The sequence below is a fragment of the Puntigrus tetrazona genome, chromosome 11 (assembly GCF_018831695.1).
Source record: "Puntigrus tetrazona isolate hp1 chromosome 11, ASM1883169v1, whole genome shotgun sequence".
NCBI classification, from domain to species: domain Eukaryota; kingdom Metazoa; phylum Chordata; class Actinopteri; order Cypriniformes; family Cyprinidae; genus Puntigrus; species Puntigrus tetrazona.
The window spans coordinates 10,334,218-10,360,540 of NC_056709.1; the positions used below are offsets into that span (position 1 = coordinate 10,334,218).

The following is a 26,323-nucleotide window of genomic DNA, read 5'->3' on the forward strand; positions in this document are numbered from 1 at the left end:
TATTATGAAGTGTGTTGCTAACCAAGTATTTTTGATATTGACTTCCATTATTAAAAAAAATATATCTTGAAATATCCTCTTTTATGTTCCACAGAAAAAAGAAACAATGCAGGTTTGAAACAACACGAGAGTGAGTGCAGAAAATGATCACACTATTTTTTTTTTGAAGTGCTGTCTCTCTAATGAAAAAACAGCGCTCGTTCGTTTTCTGAAAAAAAAAAAAAAGAGGCGAATGTAACATAAGCATCTTTTTTGTGTTTTGCAGCACTGCTTTGACGCTTATTTGGGTGTGTTTGTGCACGTTCGTGCGTCCGAACCAGCCCCCTCTTAAACCTCTATTTCCTAAGCTTTGTTTACACTTGACAGCATTGCCAGTAAATGTGTGAGCGCTCTAGCCACATCAATTTCAACTGTATCTGCTGCTTCAATGGAAATGAGGGAAGTGTGAATTTCATTACTAATACCGCAAGAGCCCACACACTTAGACAGGATGCTCTGTGGTCTGAACAGCAACAACAGCATCGGTCTTAAACGGGACCCGAGCATCACGCACTGCTTCAAAGTGCGACAATTACGACAGACGTCATCACGAAGCTGTGAATAATATTCACGGGGGGAAAAAAAGCTGCAGGGAAAAGGGCAGGTTCATTTAGGGGTTCTACCTACAGACACAGCTCTTGATCTAACCTCAATTACCTGAATGAAAGTAGACGATCAAACACTAAAGCTCTTTCCTTTTTGGTTTTGCTAGGTCTTGAAGCAATTTAGGTGCGTGTAATTGTTTTAAAAATTTGACTTAAATTGTATTAAGTCAACAATTAGAATCCCTAGCTCCTCAACAATTAGGATTTTTTGCATTATCTGTTGGATCGTTGCCGAAAATAAGCTCTGCGGCACGCAAATGTTTACAATGGTCACATATCCTGTTCATCGAGATCAAATAAATTGGGAACTTCAAAGCTCAAATACAATCACCAGAAGCTGAAGTTGAACACAAAATGACCCGTATGTCACATGACCTCCATGTCACCGCCACCAAGCTACTATTTATTTAATATTTCTTTAAAATCTGCACTGTAGCGCCGTAAGTTTAAATAGTTTAAACACAAGAAAAATTATGTTTATAGCCTCCACGATTTCTATAGTCATTTTTTGCAGGACGTCTATAAAGCTTCGCAAATAGGATATTAATGATGTATTTTATGTCAAATAATACATTTTTTTTTTTAAAAAGTGAGCTTGATTTCACCTCAGATCTTTTCTAAAACCCTGCGCTTCAGGATGGTAGAACCAGAATTTCAAAAATATTAACTTGCATGAGTCATTTCCTGATCCCATTCTCCCCATCACTTCCTGTCCTGTCTTTACTAAATCAAATGTCAATAAGTGGCTTCATGTTCTATAATGGCTTTGCCAACCACAGCTTGATGCTCTAGCATTTCGTTCTCTCCTTCAACTACTGATGCATCGCGAATTGTTCTACCCTTTGTTGTCAAGTCAAGACGTTCTTATTTTTTAGGAGTCCTTAAAGGGCGACTAATCCCAAGTCAGGTGATTCCTCCCAAGACCGCATGGCAAACCCTTAAAACGCACCACGGAAGTTGGGAATCGGGCCAAAAGACACCACCCGGATCAGAAACTGTGTCAGAAAACCCACCGCTGCGCCATCTGCGTCAAGAAAACAACCACTTGTGCAGAAGGGGCTTTCCTGAGCACTTCTCTTTCCTTAAAATTACTCAAGTCACATAAAATGCCATTAAAGTTCCACGCCATTGCATTAAGCAAAGCGTATGATGACCTACAAAAAGGCAATAAAGATAAAACAGGATGTTTAAATGAACAACATAAGTGCCCTCATTTTGAAAGGCATTTTTTCCTTGTAATATCCCATTTAGCAACAGACTTGTATTCACCCAGCGATTTGCTATAGTTGTTAAAAGTGAGGAAAAAGCCCACAGTGCTTTAACTAAGAGATAATTTTTCTAAGAAATACATGAATAGAAAGGCGTACACACATATAGCAATAATGAGGGGAACTCCTGCTCCTCTGTGTGTGTGTGTGTGTGTGTGTGTGTGTGTGTGTGCGCGCTATCACAGCTTTTCTCAAGGATTAACACATTCCGAGCCATTTTCAGTACATCTTAAGACTCCAGTCTGAAGGCAAACAGAAGCTCTGGCGTCCCTGAGAGACTGAAGGTCACAAAGTTGTGATTGCATAAGTCAAAGCAGAAGGTTTGGGGTCGTTTAAGGGGATTTACTGCAAGGAATCTGGTGGAAAATTTCTTAAGCACTTCACTTTCCCGAAGGTAAAGCTTAAAGTAGGCCACATTCCCCACAGCAAGCTAAACTTCTAGGGTCAAGTCGGATCGTTTCATGCCCCCCAGGGTTGTGGGCTCGAATAAACGTGAAAAGATCTAAAAATATTTTTGAGGAGAAGTCATGCCCCATCACGGCATGGTTTAGTCCTCATAAATACATCATTCTTTGAAAGTCTGATATAAAACAGCTTCTCTGAAGCCATGCTGTGCAGAGGGGAAAGAAACCCACACGCAAACACCTTATCGATGCGCTGTTTGATCGTAACTCTTTGGTTCCCTCTCTGTGTACAAGTAGAAGCTCAGTGTCAAGTTATCCCAGCCTTATCAACTGACAGAGTTCACAAAAAATCCTCAGCAGTAAACAAACACAACCACTGATCCAAAACTGCGCCATGCTATTGGCCGATTACCTCTCATCATGTGACTTTGACCCTAGGGCTTAAATTACCTCAGGGTGACCTCAGTTTCTTGAAAGGCGACGACTGCCTAGTTTTAATTTACAATGGTATTGAATGGACTTCTTTTTTTCAGATGATTCAAAAACAAAACTGTTAAATTAAAATATAAAAAAAAAAAACACTTAGCACATATTTTGTGTGGATTTTATAAAAATGTTTTTATATAGAAGTCTTTATTTGCTCACCAAGGCATTTTTTTAATCAAAATACAGTAATAATATGCTATTTTTACAACTTAAAATAATATATTTTAATATATTTTAAAGTTTCATTTATTCCTGTGATACATTATTATTCCAGTGTCACATGATCCTTCAGAAATCCCGTGCTGATTTTGTTCTTAAGAAACATTTTATTATTATTATCATCATCATCATCAATGTTAAAAATCATTGTCCCGCTTCATTTTTTAAAAAATTTTAATTCTTTGCTGAATTCAAAACTGTCACTAAAAACACTTCTTTTGTATCTTGGCATGTTAAATATTTAGGTATTGCATTGTCACGGCAACAAAACTGGAAAATGTAAAATATATATACTTATATACCTAATGTAAAAATTTGTTTTGTGGTTATTGGTTTGAACTGGTAAATCTTTTACCTTTTTTTACGGATTGACTCCAAATGTAAATGTAATCTTTTTGCCTTTTTTATAGTCACATAATTATAGTCGTAATTCATTTTTGCAGTAATCAATACTATGTCAAAAGCGCTGTCAAATGAGCTTAACAAGTAATGAACCCAGAATGAAGGGTTAGCCTCTGGATGCTACACATTCCTCTGTGTGATTAATGCATAGCAGTAATTAGACACGGATCCCGTTTCAACTTCTCAGAACCAGCATTCGAGGTACAAAAAAAAAAAAAAAAAAAAGTTGAAATGAAATTTGCTCCACTTAATACATTTAGTTTAAAATGAAGTATAACCTTTGCTGTTGTGACTGAAAATACTATCTTAGCAGACCTATCGAATACATTACCCGGATCATTTCGGCCACATAGCTCTCTGGCCCTGTAAACTCCGTGGAGTCTTTCACTTTCACCAGCACGATGAAGAAGAGATAATGCCACATGTTGTGCTCCACCTTAATGTGCTCCTCAAACGTCACTGTTTTGTTGTCAAACTTGTCTCTCTCCAAACCTGTAGAGCACAAACACAGTTACAACGAAATGAGTTTGCATCAGTTATTGTAAACGGGCCTTGCCACATAAACCTTGTTTTTAAGGGTAAGGTCAGTTAAGAAGATCAAGGACGAGCGTAATCTTAAAGTGACAAAGCAGCCCAACGGTCAGTTGTCCAAAAAGGAGGATTTGTTTAGGTCAGGAACTTATTTAGCTCCATTCAGTTCATTCAGCGAGAGGGAAAACAATATTTTAAGATTCTGACATGATGCATAACAAAACTCCTTTCTCTTGGAAAAAAAAAAAAAAGGTTTTGTTTCACAGAAAACAGTACTATCTCTCGAAAAGGAAGCAGAAACCACAAGGAAACTGTTTGTATACAACCGTGAATGGTGCGTGTTATGAGCAAACGGAGGTTATGGATCTCGTGATTGTCACAAACAAATAGACTTTGAGCAAACACATTGGGAAATGTCACTTGACTGCAACACGTCATGTACTCTCCAATCGCACATTTGTACTGTTCATCCCAGATTACATTCTGTCACTCTGAGCTTTCAAATATTAGTCGTGGATTGTGAAATCAACAACTGAATCCCAGCAAACTGCACTTTCGATATTAATTTGTTTCAAAAGACGTGAGTAAAAACGGTATATAAACAAGCGCGTGCACGGTGAGATTTATGATCATTTACAGGTGATCTCACATTAACGCGGTCAAACGCTCCAAGTGGCAACAGGAAGACACTCCACCACCTCCACAGTGAGTTATGACTAAGACTTCTGGTGAAGAGGGGGCGTCCTAATGTTTATGCTGGAGAAAAACAGTTTTGTGGGCCTATGAAATTTATGGGACATGAAATGAATATGCCAGTGATTCACACAAGATAACCAGGATGGATAATATGGGTGACCCCGGACCACAAAAATCTGTCACGGGAGTCAGTTTTTCAAAATTGAGATTTGTAAATCACCAAAAATCTGAATAAATCGGCTTTCCGATGATGTTTGTTTGTTAAAATAGGATAATATTTGGCTGAAAATCGAGTAAATCCTCTTTAAAGCTGAAGAAGAGTAGTTCTCTAAGTTCTTAGCAAAGCATATTACTAATCAAAAATTATATTTTGATTTAGAAAATACAACATTATCTTTACTTAATACCCTTATGATTTTTGGCATAAAAAAGTATAATTTTGTCCCATACAGTGTATTTTTGGCTACTTAAGACTAGTACTGTTATCCAGAAAGAATTTGTAGAAATGTCCAAAAATTAATTAAGCTATTATTTTTCGCTTAAGTTTGTAACGTAAGGTAGCTTTTTCATTTCGAGTATGAGGTTTCAGGCTGTAATTAGCTATAAAACAATATATTTTAATAAATGAAAATTGCAGCTGTATTTTAGGAGATATTGTGCAAGATCACTTTGGTTTGCATTTTGTTTTGATTTGACTGAAATGGAAAGCCACTGGAATGCCGTTGAGGGCATGTACAGTACCCACTCACCACAAATAAAGCAAGTCGTTTTCAGAACCTCCTCTTTCTTCTGTTTTTCACTTCTGAGGTCAGCAAAGGTATCAATGATGACTCCAAAGATGAGGTTGAGGACAATGATGATCACCATGAAGAAGAAGAGGAGGTCGTAGATCACACGGGCTGCAAAAGAGGCTCCTACACAGAAAAGAAATGTAGTGGATTATAATATCAGAGCCGTTTCCGATCAGCATCCAATAATAGACCAGTGGTCCTCAAGCTTTCAGAATGAAGACACGATAACCATGTTTTCTACTTAACTTTTTATAACTCCGCCCAAATTACGAATCTCATTATCTCTGAAAAATCCAACCAGTGTTTGAGAACAAACATTTTTAAGGCCTAATTTACCAAGTACTAAAAGGCTAAAAGTGCTTGAGTATTCAAAACGCACCAATCAGCGATCATAACAGCATTAGTGAGGAATGAAGTTTGTAATTATTCAACAGTGTTACTGTAGTAGCAGTGAGTTACCAGCATGAATTAGCATTTATTTAGATATTTTTCAGTTTCATTGCTCTTACTTTTGATTGCTATATTTTTGACATTAAATGAAAATGAGAAACGGTCCTTTGAAACTTTTTTAATATTTAATTTTTATAGTAAACATAATTTTTAAGTGACATTTTTTATAGAATAGTCCAGCATCACTAGCAAGTGGAATCGAAAAATAGTGATTGTTTCCAAACAGGTTTTTTGAACACACCTTCGCCACAGGCAGAGGAAATAGTAAGACGCATTGAGGCCCTTGTGCAGTACCTCTTTAGAAGGTTTCCAGAGAACATCTCCGACCCCCACCACCGCCTCCTCAGACCGTGGCTCAAGACAGTGACGATACACATGAGCAGCGAGTCACACGTCCTCTCCTTATCCTCAATCACGACCGCAGTCGACTGTACTCCTACAGCTGCAGGAAACAACACGTCAATAAACACTAAACAAATACACACAAAGTCTACATAATCTAACAGAGGCCTCTGTATTACTGTGGAATGTTCTACAGACAGTGTCGCATCCATGCAAATGTTAAAGCAGAAATAGCATTTGTGGTCAAATGCTTTCCTAAAATAAATGATCAGATAATAACACACACACACGCACACACACACACACACACAAACCTAAAACTCATTCACAAACGTCAAATTTGTATATTTTTGTTTTTAAAGAAAACGTAAGAAGGCTAGCTATGATTATGAAGGCATTTCAGAAGAATTGCATTTTTTCAGTATTGTAAAGCATCACTAAAATTTACCTTTGTAAACACCTTCTTCTTGTTAACCCTAAGTAACCCCCAGTTTATGAGAAAGGCCAGTTTGAGACCAGCATTGCTCTAAGCGAGGTCTTTCAGTGTTAACCGATGTGCTAAACAAGGGAAGACACATTCACAGGGGCAGACAGGCCAAGCGCCGCAGGTTCAGTGGGTTCAGACTGGCCGATCAGCTCCACTGATCAAATTAGTCTGGTCTTACATCTTAAATTTGCACATTCCCAAAGGCCTGCTTACAAATCCGAATTAGACCGGTCTGAACTCTAACCCCGAACCAGCATGAACCTGCTGAACATTTAGTGCCTGACTGCCATTAACCTCCGACCCCAAACATCATACACATAACCTACCAGCCACTCTTGAGTCTCTCCTTTCCTCGTCTCATGACCAGGCCATACCACTCAGATTTAACTAGAAGTGTGTGTGTGTGTGTGATGGGGTCCGTACCATCCATCATGGTCTCCGTGGAACAGTTCTCCTCTTTCCGACACACCGCGCCTGCCAGGAACTCTCCCATTTTACTGGCCGATTGCTCTAAACATAGGGAAAAACTGCAGATTAGGAAATGCATATTGTTACTTTTAACTCAACATTTATTATTAATTAAAGTACAGATATAGATATGCGATTCAGTATAATTTAAAGTTTGGGGTAGGAAGGATTTTTCGAATGTTCTCTCGAAAGTGCAATGTTGTGAAATATTATTACACTTTAACATAAATTTTGGTATTTCATTTAATGCATCCTTGCAGATTAAAATAATACATTTCTTTCAAAACATAAATACCCCAAACTTTAAATGGTAGTATACATAAAATGTTTTTGTCGTACTAAAATAAGGAAAGAAAATTTTTGGGGTACAACACTAATGGGATTCAAAAGTGAAATAATTGTCAATCGTCATGAAATTAGTGTCAGAATACAGAAAAACTATTGTGCTAGTTATAAAAAAAAATAAAAATAAAAGCTTCAATTCCTATAAGCATAAGAAAATTTCTTGTATCTTTCTTTTGTGTAAGTAAGTGTTCTTGTGGAATAACCAGCTAGATGTTTCAAATCTAACGTGTTACATTAAACAACAAGAGAGTTCTCGTGTACAATGTAGACTGCCACGTGTTTTCAAAGTTTAATTTTCAGACTTTGAGCAACATCGCATAAGAATCCATCTGTTTTTCTCACCAAGAGTTTTATTGGATATCCTGTCCACGGTCAGGATGAAGTCATCCTTGAAGATGATGTATCCAACAATGGAGAAGAGGTAGACCAGGATGAGAGCCAGAACGGCGGTCAAAACGATCGAGCGACCGTTCCTGGTTACGCTCTTGATGACGTTTAACAGCGTCTCCTCTCGGTAGATCAGGTCAAAGAGCTAGAGGTAGAGTGTAAGATGAGAGCGTGTGTGTGTGAGCGTGTGTGAATGTATACAGTATACATGACGGTGAAAGTGTGAGAGGTCAGAGGTCAGAGTTAGAAGAGACGTCCCTGTGTGAAAGATAGGATATGGTATGTCTGGTGGAGTGAATGAAAGTGCATGTATTACTCACAAGCAAGCTGTAGAAGAAGACATGAACAAAGACTCCAAGGCTGCATATAATGAGGTAAAGCAGATGATACAGGAACTCCACATCCATGATCATGGCCTTGTATCCTCTTGTGAACGTACCACGATTTCCCACGAAACTCATTAGAAAAATCACTTTATTGCACACCTGAAAACACAACCATTGTGTTACAATTTTGGCTCTTATATAATGATTTGAGGTAACCTTCAGCAATGAGAGCATTTATCAGTAGCGTGTCATTATGGATACACAACCATAAATACCGGGTTAAAGCACTTGCATCTCTTCATTATGAAACATTTCCCTGAAGTTGTTTTGAAATTATATTTAATCATAAAACCGCTAAATTATCAAAGCATTCAGCTAATGATGCATTGGAATAATTCAAACAAGCTTCAACTGTTCACTGTTTAACTGTCGTTAGCAGCTCATTCTGTAGTTTTGTAGGAAATAATTACATTTACATGTTCAGAGTAAGATTTCCTTTTTTTTTTTTTTTTTTTTTGCATGAAACGTAAACATTTAGTCAGCAAGTGTTCCAAAACCACATATGTTTTCTGCTAGCAAGTGGTGTTTTGAATACGCGCATGTGAGAAAAGAGCAGCATGAACCCCCTTCAAAACATCTCTTTTGAGTTTCACAGAAGAGTAAATGTCTGGCTAAAAAATGCTGACCATTACAATTTTTAAGGGAAACTTTAACTTTAAGTTAAAGATGATTTGGAAATAATATTTGGTTTGAATGCATACTAAGTGTGCATACTATTAGGGGAAAGTGGAGTTATCGTGTGAGCCAAGTCCATTTTGACATAGGCCTGTGAAAGCCGTGTGAAATCCCCCAGTGACGCACGACACACCTTAGTGCAAAACACACCAATCTGCCCTCTAACACCACCAGCCCGACGGGTTTTGGCAGAAGACTCACATTAAAGGCCCCGAGAAGAAACAGTGTGGGCTCCAGGCCGACCGAAAATATGAGGCGTAATATGGTGGAAGCGATGAGTGCCCGAATCCCATGAGGCTGGGGTAGCACTATGACTATGGCCAGCGAAACCAACATTGCCGCCCAAAGCAGAGCAGAGAGGTGTGGCTCCAGGGTGCCTGAGGAAAAAGAAGTAAACACGTTTTAGTGCCATCAATCATGCTCTGGGATAAAAATACCACAGAAGTGACATGTTATCATGCCATCTGTCACGGTTACAGCATCAGCGATGCTACAGGCCTTGCGTTCAACTATCTCAGGGACACAACTTAGATTCTGATAAAAAAATCCACACTGCGTTTCTGGGAAGTGTCTCATTTTTTAGGTTGTTTCAACATGTATAACCGTCTCGATCTGATTGGGGAAATACGAAAATGATAATTCTGTTATCACTTGCCCTCATTATTCTTTCTTCTGTAGAATGAGGGCTTCTAAAACACCATGTAATTAACATTTCATACAATTTTGGCTTCGGAATAGTCCATTTTTTTGTTCACTTTTAGTGCACCTGGAAAATGGCAGTCGAGGCATCTGGCTAAAGTTCTCCTTTTGTTCTCCGCAGAAAATGTAGATTGTTTGGGATTGGAACAAAATGAACTAACTAGTCAAATTCAGAAATAAAAAAAAAAGTTTCATTTTAACAAAAAACAAGTGCAGATGCTAAACTAAGATTATATTCATTGTCATTACCCATGACTGCACTGCGCTTCTGAAACTCCGTTTCTGTACAGCAGATCTAAATGGGATTCCCTAAAGTACTTGCAGTTTCACCTGTTGAACATGTTCGGGCACATTCTAGCCCTCAAGGGAAAGAAGCTTCGGAAAAAAAAGTTACATAACACATTTGAATATGTTAAGGTCCGATGAAGCTTTGTCATGAGCCGCTCTAGCATTGTTTTTAATCCTCCTTCTAAATGATCGGCAATGAAATGTACAGTACAGCAAGGTCTTATATTAGTGGGATTGCTAAGCGGGTATGTGTGTGTGTGTGTGCGGTGCGTATGCAGAGAAGAAAAATGAGGTCAGTCGGATTTGCAGGATCTTCACAGAGGCAATGGTTCCAGCTCGCTCGCTCACTCTCCCGCCTGCGAGTAGACCACATGACAGGTGCTTGTTACATAACACGTCGTGCTAAAAATATCACAGCTGAAAGATGCATGAGCATCGGGTACCGAGCAAGGACGGCCTCACGGCCGAGCTGGGGTTTGGACCGAGAGGGCTGGTGGGCGGCCAGGAAATTTTCAGAATCGAGGACGTCAAAGGCTCTGTTCCATTCATTTTCACAAACTTACACGCAGACTGACTGAACTCAGACTCTAAGAGCTCATTTAAACCTGGAAATAAAGTTTTAGTGCCACAAAAAAACAAGTTAAATATTTCAGATTCTGCACTATGCCTTAGCATTTAAGTACATTTGTGATCCTGTGTACGTGACTTTCTTCCGAAGAAGCAGAAGATAGCCTTAAAATCTTTTAGCAATATACGTCGGCGAACTTGATCGTCAGGCTTTGATCACATCCGCTAGAATGCCACTGGCAATTAGAAAAAAAATGCATTTGTATAAAGGTAGCTGTTAAAAATAACGCAAAAACGTACTCTAGAAACAAGAAAAATAAATAAATGAACATACAAAAAAAAAAATCAAATAGCCAGTGGACTCTAACATGAATGAAGACTGAATATCCATTGACTGGTGTCAGGCACAATAGAAATAGATTTGCAATGTGCATGTGCAATGCCCAAGATCTCCCCTCAACATTTATACTATGCGTTCCTGTGCATTGAGGTTATACACGCTGACCTACTTCTGCAGCCCTCTTTGTGTTTGAATGGCTACATTCTGCCAGACGGGGCGGAGGGAAGGAACACTCCTCAGAGCCTCTCTTACACACATTCTGGAATTCTGTAGAGCCTCTTGCTTGACCTTTACAAATACTGTACAGGGACCTACTGAACTCTGCAGAAGGCCTTTTATAATCGGCTTTAGAGGTGCTGACTGCTCTTAAATGTACTTTCACGATTTTAAAGTGCCCACAATGAAAGTGAAAAATAAGGTGCTAAACAACCAGTAAGAACTGATACAATGAAGCAGGATTGTGGGCGTTAAGAATTCACAGTAAATTCAAGAATTGAAAAATGATTTATTAAGACCGAATAAACTGAAATTATGGTTATAATAATGCAATGGTTGTTTTTTGTGTACAAGTGTAAGTTATAATAATAATAATAATAATAATAATAATAATAATAATAATGAAGAAAAATACAGCAAAATTTTAACATAAATGAATAAATATACGACTGATAAATAATAATAAATAACTAAATAAATTTAAATACTCAAAATAAATAAGTACATGGAAATAAAGCAAACAAAAGGTGAGCCGACTTTATAAGAGTGGAGAAAAAAAATAACCTTATGGAAAATGAACTACTGAACTAATTATATAATTCTCTGTTAAATATAAAACAGACAATATAAATATTTCAATAGTTTACCGATTGTTATACAACCATGTTTATTGCAAAGACAGTATTCCCGAATCCACCTTTAACATGTCCTTTATCAGCTTTTATTGGTTTGCAATTCAAATCGTGACCTATATTGAATTTACCAGAGCTGTAGTTCAGTGTGTTTTGGGCTCCCAGAGGAGGCTTTTGTTTTAGAGATTTCAATTAAAGGCCCTAACACTCATGTGCGCTTTGAGAAAGGGAAAGGCCCAAAACAAAAGAGCCCTTGGAGCCTGACCCCAGCCTGAACAATGCATAGTTTATGCCAGTCACAATGTGGCACTTACGCCAGTCACAATGACTGGCCAAGCGATGCTCAACACAACACAAAAGAGCGAAAGAAACACAGAAAGGCCTAAGAAATATTACTCGAAAACATCGCTTACATTAGGATGATACTGATCACAAACTCGAACACAAGAAGCAGGTGCTCAAGCTGTTATGTAAGAATGAAGCAACCGCCAGTCTTTTGACTTTATCTGGGTTTCTGTTTTCGGGGTCAAATCTCAGCTCTGACATAAACAGGTGTTGTATTCCTTCGACATGTATACAAACACACACTTTTGATCAGAAAGGAGAAGGGAGGAGATAGGCACAGTCTTAACAGCTTATGAGATTAGGGAAATAAGTGCGTGTGTGTGTGTGTGTGTGTGTGTGTGTGTGTGTGTGTGTGTGTGTTTGTGTGTGAGCACTGGAGTCAGTTGACATGATCTCAGATAAGAGGGCAAGATCTATAACCAGGTTGTGCACAAAAGTTATGTCGATCATTGTGACACCTCATAAAGAACACACACGCTTTTCGGATCAGAAATGCTTTCCAGGGCATCCACGTATCTGTATTTCAGTTTTTGTTTACTCAGATATTTTGAAATGTTTACTTATGCATTTACTCCTCCTTGATGATAAACATTCAAATCTATATTTAATATATTAATATAGAATTTTATCGAATGAATACATTCCGGCATTGATAATAAGGAACAAACACGGATGCAGAATAAACAGAAAATAATAAAAATGCACGCTACTGAGGTAAGTGGAAGGGATCAAATCATTCAGAACGAATGGATTATATAAGATGTGTTACGACAGAAGTAAGGCCAGCAGCGTTTTTTGTTGGAGCTCTGTTATGTGGGCCAAATTATGTCTTTCAGGGGCTGTGTGCGCTGAAAGTAGGTCAGTAAAGTGTCAAGTTCTAGCATCTGTTACTGAATGCACTCATTACTCCCATGAAAACAGCTATCTGTGCTCTAGCAATGTATGCATGTATGATCAAAGTTGCGGTTGGTATTCAAACAAAATACAGAACACTAGCATCCAGCTTGTTTGGATCCGAGATCTGAAAAACTTTCGATGACGCTTTCTATGAAGCCTGTATTTATAATAAATTATAAGGGTATTCTTAAGGCATTGCAACGAATGCATAATGCATTATAATAACACCTTATAACGTGTTACAATATTTAGATATTTGTGATTAACTTTTAATAGTATCATTATTTAAAACTCACAATGAGCACCATATTAAATCTACTTCATTTATAATAGACTATATCATATCATATCTTGACGACATCTTGTGAGTGCCGAGTGTTATTTGAGTGTTTCCTGTGAAGCTAATGTGAGCTAGCTAACAACAATAACATTTCACTACTAGTATTTACATTTTAATTTCTTAATATATAGAAGTTAATCAGTCTATAAAGAAATATGTCCCAAAAAAACACTGATTTCTACACTGCTATGGCCAACTGTAGCTAATCAGCGCAGGGAGATGTGTCTTATTTTAAATAAACTCGAGATGACAAATTTACTTCAGGCAGAAATGTACTTTTGCAATCGTTAAAAAAATTTTCAGCAATATATTTAAGATTTTTTAACTTTGGCACATTTTTTTTCTCTACATAGTGACGATATGCAAAGGAAATAATAGGATATTTTGTAAATACTGTTATGTCAGAGTGTGGAAATGTTAAAAGCATGTAGTGTTAGAATTAAATCCGCGCTTGTGCCCCCTCCTGCCTGTATACATGTGAAATTTCTTTACAGAGCGTTTCCTTATTGGTAGGTAGCCAAATGCATATGAAGGAATGAAAACAACAAACTCTTTATATCTCTCAGAAAGACAGAGTCAAGTCAACAGACTGAACGAACATACCTGAAGGAGTTTACATAACAATTGAATTATACGATGTATGCAATCTCATGCAAAAAACAGTGCAGTAAAGTGAGAGAGGTTCTTCTCATTAATAATGCGGGCCGAGCCTTTTAATAATGAACCGTCGCTCTAAGACCCTCACTGTTATTGCTTGTCGAGCCTGTGCTTCAAAAAATGTTTCAAATAATAGTCTTTGCGATATTGCAATTCGGTATTAATGTTGGTATATTGTGCTGCCCTAGACTGAACTGTGTGTGACTTTGTGTGACGCACTCTGTGACCCACAGTTTGAAAACCCCTTATGGGAAAATAAATTGTACTGTCATTGTTATTACTTTTATTATAAGTAACAAAAGTTAAAATGGCAAGATATTATACTTATAATGCATTATAACTATGAGAAACATAAGCCATTGTAACTTGTGAATGAATCATCTCCACTGTGTGTTATAAATGATCACAGTCTTACAAAAACAAGTAAATATTAACATATTAAAACTGTTCTTATGAATATTAATGATATGAAACAACGCATTATAAAAGCATTATCTTTATAATGCATTATGCATTCATTACAGTGCCTTAAGAATGCCCTTATAATGTATTAAAAATACAGGCTTCATAGAAAGTGTTACCAAATTTAGTTTTTGGGGTGAAGTAACCCTTTAAGAATACCCTTATAATGTATAAAAAATACAGGATTCATAGAAAGTATTACCAAACTTTCTATATATCGCATATGGAAGGAAACACAAATTCCCTTTGTACCGTCCTTCATGCCAAAAAGCCAAAAAAACACAAACTCACCTCCGCGCACTCCTTCCAGTGGATAGAAGAATGCTACCAACAGGTTCATGAGGACGGCGAGATTAAAGGAGATGCTGCTCCAAAAGGACATGTTACGGGAACACCAGTACAGGATGGGCTGAGCTGGAGGAGGAAGCAAGTCAAAAAACTCAATGCCAAACTTTAAGGAACATCAACACAGCACAATTTATACCTTTCCAGATTGTTTCCAGATGTTGCCATCACAAAACTAAAAGGGTCCAGTACTATCCCCCTGATGAACACCACGTCAGAGCTCGACGTACGTGGTTCTGACACAAACACGAACTAACATTTCATTTAAAAAAGTTTGACGATATTCAAACAAGCACCAACTTTGTCCAAGTGTGTTCTGTGCCATTATGGAAAGCAATTTGTTTAAGTACTGGCACAACAACATTGGTTTAAACCAACTGCATTAATTTTAGAGCAGGATCACCTGGTAGCCTGAACAATAGAATATATTAGTATTTGAGGGGGTCAGAAATTGCACACTGCACCCATAAGACTGCCTATTCCACTTTATATAGAACAATGTAATGAAGTGTGGTTCGAAGAAAGAAACTAATGTCTTGTACAACAAGGTCTACTGAGATGAAATAACAGATGATGTCACTAACAGGTTCCATGCATTACTGCTCATCTTTTATTTGATTTTTTGTTAAATTAATTGCATTATGTCATTCTACTGCCTTCTTCTAAACAACACAAGGACAGCTATTTGTTAGTTTCCATGGCGATCTCAAAGACTAATTCTGAATGGTCTCAAGCTCAAATGTGATCCAGCTGACCATGTGTATTTTCAATTACATCCAATCAGGACAGAGTCCAATGTACTAACTTTAAAGTCTAGTATTCCTTCAAAAACTGTTTTTTCTTTAGTTAAGTTAAACAATGTTATTCCAAATAAAACATTTGAATGTATTGAATGAAGATAGAGACCGATTAGTTCTGTAGAGATTTCACTTTAACCACCCGCACCTAAATCTGAAGTCAAAAACCCTAGAAAAAAAGACCAAAGAGTTCAAAGGGTTTCTTAGTGCGGTCAAACCATCTACGAGAGCTTGCTGACCTCAACCGCCACCTTTGTTTTGACCCGTGACTCTCTATGGAGTCTAGTTGGAGGATTTAGTTTCTAAGCAATGGCTATTTTGACAGGGGGTTTTTGTCTAAAAAGAGGAACTGGAGGAGGGGACTTTCACACACAGGCCACCACACTCATGACTTGGGCTTGCAGCAATGGAACGTTGCTTCTACTTTGATTCAGTCTGATAAAAACCTTTACATGTCTTTCTTAGAGGTTCATTACTAAAATGGAATTCACACCCTCCCTTTTATTCACACACTCATTTTTATTCAAAGATACAAACAAGAACTGTGGTCAAATGTCCCATGCAAGAAAACGGTTGTCCCTCTGTTTGCAAATTTGCATTTTGACGCAGTTCTGATTCTTATCTTGCAGGTTTTATCATATTACTGTGGTCCACCTCACACTCTTCCTGTCTGAGAACTCTTATCCTTTTCCAGATAACCCATTTTCTACCATCCTTGCCTCACCTTTCCAAAATGTTTTCCACAGAGACAGATTTTTTTCTACATTTGATCAACAGGATCTAGTGCAACAGTCAAAAGTGCATGAATTCTGGTTAATTTAATACATCTTTTCTTCTTCTAATACTAATTTTAATTTTCTAATACTCCACATTGCCATTCAGTGTGGCCATTAACCCATCCTGGTTTCTGGTTCAAGCAGTCTCTAAAAGCAGCAGGTTTTAAGGCCTGTTGCAAAGCTAGTTGGAAATGGTCCCAGATTGGTCACCAGCAACCGGCTGGTGGAAAATGGGTTAAAGAATTTTTTTTTTGCCATCATCTGTTTATTTGATCCCTCGCTCAGCTTATTTCCGTAATCAGCTTTTGTGATGTAAGCTGCCATGTGTGTTTGTTTGGGATTCATTTAGACAGCTCCCTGACCCATCTTTCTTCCTTGTTTCCCAAACCCTCAAGCGCGCGTTAAACCAAATTTTTAAGCAAACTTAAACATAATTTTTAGTTATAGGCTTATCTTATCTATCTTACATAAGTTAACATTTACACCCCCTCCCCACTGCCCGTGCTTGAGGGGGTCAGGGTGAGGCATGCAAGCCCTGATGGGTCCCTGGACGCTCTGGGATTGGAGAGGGTGTGTAAAGCAGCTTACTAGGTTATAGAGGAAGGAAGTGCGCACGCACAAGGCACGGAGTTTGCGTTACCAGTGGCCTCTTGAGTACCTCGCAGCTTCTTCTGCCAGTTCATCTCGTTGAAAAGATCTTCAGAGCGTAAAAAGAAGTCATTGATCTTGCTGCCCTGCTCATCGCGCTCTGTGGTGTAATAGACACGGAGCTTGGACTCCTGAGTTAGGAACTCGCATATGTTGGGGACAGGAAAAACAATCTGCTCCATTGTGCGATCCAGGCGGACGATCTGTGAGAGAAAACAAGCAATGCTGCAGGCTGTCAGATTGGCTATATTTGTGAAAACTCATTTGTGAGTCTTGTTTTTGTTCTGTAGGTGCTGTTTTAGATTTTTTTTGTCTCAACTGGTGCAATCCCATCAGTGAAATTTCAGTGAATTTTTGGTAAGGTAAAGAGGGGGCCACCGTCCAGCGTCATTAGTGATGGTGTTGCTTCAAAAAATTATTTCAAACCATGCAGCTTTTCATTTATGTGACAAAACTAAACTGGAGATAAAACTACTTATTTAAAAGGATATTTCACTCAAAAATGTGTCAATATTAACTTATGTCGTTCCAAAATAAAAGTTTCTTTTTTCAGAACACATATTTTTGATAGAAACCAGGAGGCTTGCGACTGTCCCATTGACTGACAAGTAAATAACACTGTTAAGGCCCAGAAAAAGTATGAAAGGCATCATCTGAATAGTTCACCTGCCATCAGTGGTTCAACTGTAATGTTATGCAGCTATGAGATACTTTTTGTATGGAAAGAAAACTAAAAAAATTCAACAATCAGTCAACAGTCGCAAGCCTCTTGGTTGTCATCCAAAGATGAAGCTTTCACATGTTTGGAACAATATGGGGTTAAGTGATTAATGACAAGATTTTAGTTTTGGGATGGAGTAACCCTTTAAGATAAACATACTGTGACAACAGCTGTATATGAACAAACATTGGTGTGATAGGACATTTTTTTTCTGTTTCTGTACTATGCAATAGCTAAGGTTTTCAGAGCCATTTTTAGTGTGTTGCCTTGCAGCTGTTATAGGGATTCTGGGTCAAAAAAAATCTGATCTCTGAAAAGACCGTCTGTAGCATTAATGTCAAAGTTTTTCAAGAAACGAATAGAAGTAAGAGCAATGCTTGTGTACTCAAGTCTACCATAGATGGCTGACCTCGATTTGGGCTGTGTGTTTGGCGTAGAACTCCAAAGCTTCATCTCCTCTCCGTGTCGTCCTCCTGGCTTCAGCATTGCCTGGAGTTCCTTGTTGTGTCTGGCGAGCTGTGGGTGTATGTGGAAAAAAGGATGAGACTGTGTTTGTTTTCATTGTGACAGTGTATATATGTTGCAATGACCCATCTGGCCTCATTGTTTTGCTCATAGCACACTTTACAGTCAGCGAAAGGCCAACGCCTGTCTGAGAAATGCTGGTTCGAACTAAAGAGTGCAATCATGAGCTCACAACTGTCCAGCAACTGTAAATTACTGTTAATTAATGAAATACCTCATCTATAAATGTTTCTGAATATGATGTCAAATGTTCTGTACTGTTCACATAAAAGTTTCATCCCTAATCCTATAATATACCACAGCAATCATGCCACCCAAACCTCAGGCAAAAATCATGAAACATTTACCAATCTAAAGCCTTAGATCATGGTAGATAACACTATGTCACAACTATAACTCTGAGGCTTTTAAACTTAAGTTGCTAGCATTGGTGCTATTTGGCCATAAATACGCAGATTATTGTTTATACAGATTATTATATTGCTAGTTATAAAAGTTAGAATTGCTAGATATAAAGTCAGAATAGTGGGATATATCTTGCATGTTAAAGTCAGGATTGCAATATATAAACTCACAAATGTGAGAAGAAATACTTAATGCACAATGTTTTTTTTTTGTTTGGTTTATTTTATTTTGAAATCTTTTTTTTTTTTTAAACAGGCTTCCATACTTTATGTTGACTAATGTTTATTCTATTGGGGGTTTTTTTACAATCAAGGTGTTTCTGAATGCCACGATAATGCAATATATAAATAATGGTATTTTACATTATTTAATCTACTTATAATATGATTAATCATTTATTATTTTGTGCATATTTATGTGAAAAAATAAGTTAAAGCATCTTTTTGTTTCATTATGTTTTATAATACCATTTAGCTATATTTGATCTCGTTCTCCAACAGCTAAATGGCCATGAAACAGCCACATTCAATATTCTCACAATGGCCCAATTACGACAACAACTGAGGGTCAAAGCCCAGCAGTGAACAAATAAACTCTGTTTAAAAAACACAACCAGTGTAGCCGCCGCAGAAATGGATTACTTGTTGCTGCAATTATGGACTGACCTTTTGAGCCTCAACCTGAAAAAGCACATTTCTCTATTATTTAGGTAAAACTGAATCAAAAGGCCCTGTCTAATGTACTTTTTGTTCTCTGTTCTTTTCATTTACAAACCCCTGATGCCAAACAGTGTAATTTGGAGGGCCGGTGGAAAAGCTGCACCATTCCTAACATAGTTACATAACTGATCCTCTGACGCTGACCCAGATAATTACGTGAATAGGCAGAAAATCTATACTGAAGCGCACGGGGGAGGGGAAGACGGTGATATAATCCAGACATCTGACACAGTGAACGCAGTCAAAGTGTGTGGAAGTGCATATGTGTGTTTGCGTCACCTGATGGGCCAGGATGTAGATGTTGTGACCCACATTACGTGGAGAAGCGGCATGCTCTTCCTCGCCATTCTCATCATCCTCGTTGTGCTCAACTTCAATTTCTCCCTGCATGTAGGCCTTTTTGATCACCTCCACCTGTACACCAACCAATTTCAATAATTACACTAGATTTGCCACCATATGCAAAACGTGTTTTCAGTGCAAAGTGCCATTCACCAGTTCTTTAGGTCTCATGTTATACAGGATTCTCTCCGCGTTCTCACTGTCGTGGCGGCTTTCCATGATGGCAAGCAGCAGTTTTGAGGCGTTATTCTGTCACAAAAAAACCATTCACTTCAATTATTTTGGACTGAAGCAAACAGTGCATAATGCTGTGAAAGGGTTGTCACACCTTGAGCTCCAGGACCAAGTCCATCCTCTTCTTTCCCAGCGGGTTGATGTCGTTGAGGATGAGAGCGATGATGATGTCAATGCCGTTACATTCATGCGTAGCAATGCAGTTCTGAACAAGGAAAAAGATGGTAAATGTACAAAAAAAATAAAGTTTGGTGTTAATAAGTTTATTTTAGTCTTTTATTTAACAACAAAAAAATTATACACTATTATAACAATTTACTTAGTATATTAGTATACTTAGTATAATCATATACTAGTATAAGATTCAAGTAGGTTTGAAAATTTTCTATTAAAAAACAACAACAAAAAAACCCATTATTGATCCTAAACCTTTGAACGGTATTGTATAATGGGCACATCTACAAAATAAACTACAGAATTGAGCCTTTAAAATAACACTCCCCTACAGTTTTTGAATCCATTTATCCGATCTCCAGATCTGGCGGAGCACTTTTAGCTGCAGCTTAGCATAAATCATTGAATCTGTGTAGACCGTTAGCATCTCGCTTAAACATTACCAAAGAGTTTAAATATCTTCCCATTTAAAATTTTACTCTGCTGTAGTTACATTGTGTACCAAGTACTATATGGCCAGGAACTATAATCTCATTCTGGCATAACAATGCAGGAAGTTTGCTGCCGTACCATGCCTGCAGCAGGCACAATGATATTATGCCGTACCTAAAAATAGACCCCTGCATTTTGAGGCGCTGTGTAGACTTTTCATTTCCTGTCGGTCTTAGTAGACCATGCAACTACAGTCAAGTTTTAAATAGGAAAAACATCTAAACTATTTGGTCGTTTTTTGAGCGAGATGCTACTGGTCCAATCAGATTCAATGATCTATGCTAAGCTGCAGTTAAATCTGTCTCACAGATCCGAGATCGGATGAATGGATTCAAAAACTGTAAAACCCAAATGTTTAACTCTAGTGGAGTAAAAAGTGTTCCTTTAAAGGCTAAATGATCTGAATAATAATAATAATAAAAAAAAACACATTCCCAAATGTTTAATATGAAAATCAACCAGCAATTAAGCAATTACAGACCTGAAACAGAGTGCTTCAGCGGGAGACTAATCATCTAATCATTACAGGACAAAAGCACATTGTCGTCCTACAAGTACATTACATTTCCTCTTAGAAAAGTAGGACAATGATGATAATCAGTCCCATTATGAAAGTCCTATGAAGTTAAAAAAAAAGTTTCATAATGCCTAGCACTCACTCCGAGTAGATAATACTGGGTATTCTAAGGCTGCATAATCTTAACGCAATTGTTCACAAAAAAAAAAAAAAAAAAAAAAAAGATAATTCAGGCATCATTTACCCTCCTCTGTTCTGAGTTCAAGAGACAAAAATTGACTCAGAAATCCAATTCATAAAATATTCAATGGATTAATCAAGCCTGCCTTAATGATTATTTCTCAAATCAGGCTGTTAAGAGCTGCATTTCCCAAAAGCACCATAAGCTTGAGTAGAGCAGATTATAGAAACCGAGCAGCAATAGTCACTACTCTTCAGAATCATTTGCTCATAAAATAATATCATGATGCTTATATTGTGAGTGTAAATACGAGTAAATTAATTTAAAGGGATAGTTGTGAATGAGCTGAGGAGATTCTGAGATTGCGGTGTATAAGAGGTAAAAAGTTACATAAATACATTTTCTGCACAGACAGATCGTTTCGTGTCTTAAAAACTCAATGTATCATCACGGACCAAAGGGGTTAATTTGGTTTCGTTTGTGTTTTTTTTTTTACTCTCAGAGCTTCGTAACGTTTGGTTGCCATTGACTTCCATTATATGGCTGACAGACTGCAACGGTTTGAGTTCAGAATCTCAGTGTTCTACTGAAGAAGCAAATCACCTACATCTTGGATGCCCCGGGGGTAAGCAGATAAACATCGCTTTTTCATTTCTGGGAGAACTATCCCTTTAATTCCTGGATGAGGAAGTGTGTGCGGACGTGTTGGGTCTACCTGGTTTTCATGGCAAGGCCCCTGGCAGTACTCCGTCAGGCTCTCCACAGTCTGGTTTATGAGAGCGACGTTCTTCTCGTTAATATAAAGCCCCAGCAGCCCCAGACCTCCTGTAGTGCTGCCACATATGCAATCCAAAAACTGCAGCGTCTCACACACCAGGTTGTAGTTGTTTTTGTTGTTCTGACAGCGAAGGAAGTTCTAGGGAACAAGTGAGAAAAACAGGATATGAGGGACATGCTTTTGTTTTTATAAGTCATATTAGAGCTAGAGGAAGCTCAGACAGAGTCAATATGTAACTCTTAGTATGGTATGGAATAGGATTTAGATTCAATCGGGAGTCATGATACTTTGGAACAAAAACAGGTATTTCAAATTTCTTTCATGTGTATTTTCTGTGAAAACATCAGATCCGAAAGGGTAAAAGATAACAAGTGTTTATGATGTAACCACCTGCAGCATGAGGTTAAAAAACATTAGGTAAAACTGTTAATGATAAGTTAACTGTAAGTGTCAGGAGCACTTTACTACAGATTTCAGTGTTGAATAAATTATAGAAACTATTTTGGTTTCTTTATATATTTGTTTTGCATTTCTGTAAGCATCTTCAGGGTGATGTAATGTGTAAAGCTCAAGACACAAACAATAAGCAAAGAAGGAACTTATTCTGGACGATCGGCTAACTATTTCGAAACTAGCCTAAAATTTTCCTTCAGAAGCTACCAAAACATATTATTTTGTACATTTAGCTTATTAAAAAAAAACTCCATTTACGTTTTTAAATAAACATGGCTAGTCTGAAAAGAAAAGAAAATTTGCCTTCACCACCTTTTAATATTTTTAGCCTTTTCAGCTAACAAAGTTTTTGCTAAACCTTTATCCCTGGCATCCATTTTACCAATGTAATCGTCTGAAACAAACTTTCCTACATTTTCCCCCAAATATCCCTTTTCCCTGAGAATTACGGCACGTTGGGAAACTGAGCAAATAACATTTCATGTTGGTTTGAATGAATAGGATCTATTTAGTTTTTTCAACCATCTCAGAACATTGGAGTACAGTGGCTAACCTGCAGTTCACGGTTGTGGTTTTCACAAAGCAGCTGCAGGAGGCGCAGGATTGGCTGCATGATGGTTATGATGACGCTCATCTCGTTGTCATCCTGGTTCTTCTCTCCTGTGCTGCTCTGCCCCTCCGACACATTCTGATGCTCGTCGGCGTCCGCCTCCCTCCGGTAAGCCGTGAAGGCCTTCTTTGTGGCCGTAGAAGCTTCAAGAAGCTGCTCTCGCACTTCCTCGGTCACGACAGCAACCTCCTTGACTGAAAAATGGGTCGTATTTGTTTATGCTTTTGGGCTACAGGGTATAACTGTGGTATAGTCGCATGCAGTGGTTTAGTTTATGGCGGCGGCGCGCTGAGCCCTGACCTTTCTTGCGCGTCTGGTTGTCCTTGTCGTTTGTGTCCTCGTCTTTGCGCTTGCTGCCCAGATCGCTGGTGTTCACCGTCACAGTTGCCTTGATCTCTTGCTGGGCCAGCTTCATCCGCTCGTAAAACACTTTGAAGAACTTCTCTGACTTACTGTCGCCTGTCAGACGGCAGAAAAACGACCGCTGGAGAGATTGGGAGGACAACGAGGAAAAAACAAAAGTCAGCATACTGTAAATGAATAGATAAGAGAGGACTGGAAGAGACCGTATCCTTTTACAACAATAAGAGTCATAATTTTGCTTTTCACGATCTCTATCTCTCACCTCCAAAAAAGCTAAATGGAAGCCAAATCATAACTGATTTTAATAGTTCAGTGTTTGGTATTGCATCATCCAAACACAAATCATACAAATCCAAGTAAAAGTAATACTAATATTTTCATAACTTAATTAAAAATCATTTAAAAGTTAATTTACTAAAACAAGTAGCATGTATACATATATATAAATATATATATATATATATATATATATATATAAAAAGGCAGTTGACAAGTAAAATTGGAATGTGTCCTGTATTGCGACATTAACAATAAATACATTAACAATATATTAAATACATACATATGGAAACACACAAAAAACACAAATTTTATGGAAAAAGTTAAATAAAATAATAACTAAATATGTTAAAAACAAAATTATATGCACATACGTAAATAGTCTATTTTATGTATATAGTTTTAATCTACTTAGCTTAATAATAGCAATTAATATTAATAATTCATAATTTATACATTTGCGTACACAGAAACGTATCATTCATATTTATCGTTCACAGATACAACTTAAAACTTTACATAAAAATCATACAGACACATATGCACAAAAATATACACAGACACGCAAATAAAACAGTTTCATATATAACAACAATTTTTTTATTATTTTATTTGATTTATATTTTTAGACCTAAAACAATGTTTATATGTAACATGTTTTTATCACGCACAATTGCATATTTAAACAGTTTTATAATTTACATTTATCTGGTACACTTCCAGATAGTCTCGTATCTCAAATAATCCAGTTAAACCTTCAGATGAGCGTGTGCCACTCCTGTCCCAGCACACGAGGAGTTAAACCAGCAGCCATGCTCCTCAGCAGAGTTCTCACGTCCCTCCCTCCCCTCCACCCTGTTTACTGCCAGCCAGACTCACACCACTGCGGTTACATAACCCTCTCCGAGCGGCCCGACGCGCACGCATGCACACACACACACACACACACACACAGAGAGAGAGAGCAATTACCACGGAAATAACCTGGAGTGCCTCCCTCAGCTCACCTGATTTTACACCATCTGTCTCCAACACCGTCCCGAGCGCTACAAGCCTGGCACAGTCCACACATTCACACAAACAAGCACACGATTCACACAGAGCGCTTGCTTTCCCAAGAAAAGCCTAAAAACTGCTTTCATTTGCTTCAAATTTGAGTTTGAGTTCAAAACGAGGTACTGATAATAAACCGCGTTCTAGGAACGCAACATCCCAAACTAAATCCTAAAGGAAAACTTTCAGTTCCTTCTATGAATAAAAGCGTCCCTCTGGTTATGTAGTTTTCGGTCTGGTATATCCTGTCCTACTTTCACTCGTTTTTTTTTTTTTTTTCCTTACATAAGTCAGTAATCAGCTGAGCGGTGGAGGGCTGCTCATGCACGCTCGCACAGGACGACGGGGAAAAAAAAAAAAAAAAAGAGAGCGGAGAGGAAAATCCTGCCCTACTTTTCTGGAGCCAAACAGGCACGGAGCGAGTGTGTGATGCGCGACACAAGGAGGGAGGGCGAGGAGCTATCAGCCGGATTCTGGGGCAGTTTTGAAAGCTCGTTACATAACCAGCCTTCTTTCCAGGTTAACAGTGAACTCAGTCATTCAGGCCTCTTTCAAACAACAGCGAGCGAGCGAGAAACGCAACACACCCACAGCGACACACACACACACACACTCGCACAAAAGGAGACATGCTTAAAAATGATTCATCTGCTCCAGCGCATCCTGTAAAGCTCGGGACGTCATCGGACAACGTCTAAAAAAAATAAATAAATAAATAAAAAATTAAGCTCTTTCTGTGAACGGCCTCTTTGTTAAATGCTCCTCAATCGAGTTAATTGAAGGCAGTCCTGACACGCAGCCAATCGTTCCGAGAGATTCAAATGCGGAGCGAATCAACAGGTTATGCAAGAGCCCCGAGCGGAGGAGAAGCGGAGTTTATAGCATTACGGCATTCAAATGTGCAAGTCTCATGACTGCTCTTATAAACAAGACGGCCACATCAGATGAGACGCCGCGGTAAACATGTCAACACCTGACTACCATATGACGCACGTCCAGGAAAACAGAGCAACAGTGGAGCGGTTGGGAAAGTAGCATTTTCCAGGTGTTTTAGATGGGAGTCGGCAAAGTATTTCAAGGCCAAGGATCCCTTTGTGGATAAAAACGGAGCAGGGAGCTCCTTAGCATTTTGTTTAAAACTGAGTGAGAGTGCATTTTAGCTTGGCTTAAGTCATTTTAAAATGTAAAAAAAAAAGTGTGCTATATTGTTAACATTCTAAAGTTGTTATTATTAGCTATTACTATTTTAATAATATAAAATAATTTACATTAAAAAGTGTAGAAAATAGAAATTGAAGAAAAGTGAGTGAATAAATAAACAATTTTTAACAATTACGCAATTAAATATGAAATTGTATTTTTCTGAATACTTAAGAATTTTAATATGAAATAAATATAAACAAATATGAAATAATAAAGAACAAATAAAATGTAATTTAAATATTTATACCTTTATAAAAACAAATACATGTATAATAAACTAATAA

General features: G+C 37.9%; 1 pseudogene; it reads right to left on the reverse strand.

Moving 5' to 3' along the window:
- The window catches only part of LOC122354384, a 67,721-nt pseudogene that overhangs the window by 8,189 nt on the left and 33,209 nt on the right, over positions 1-26,323 (reverse strand).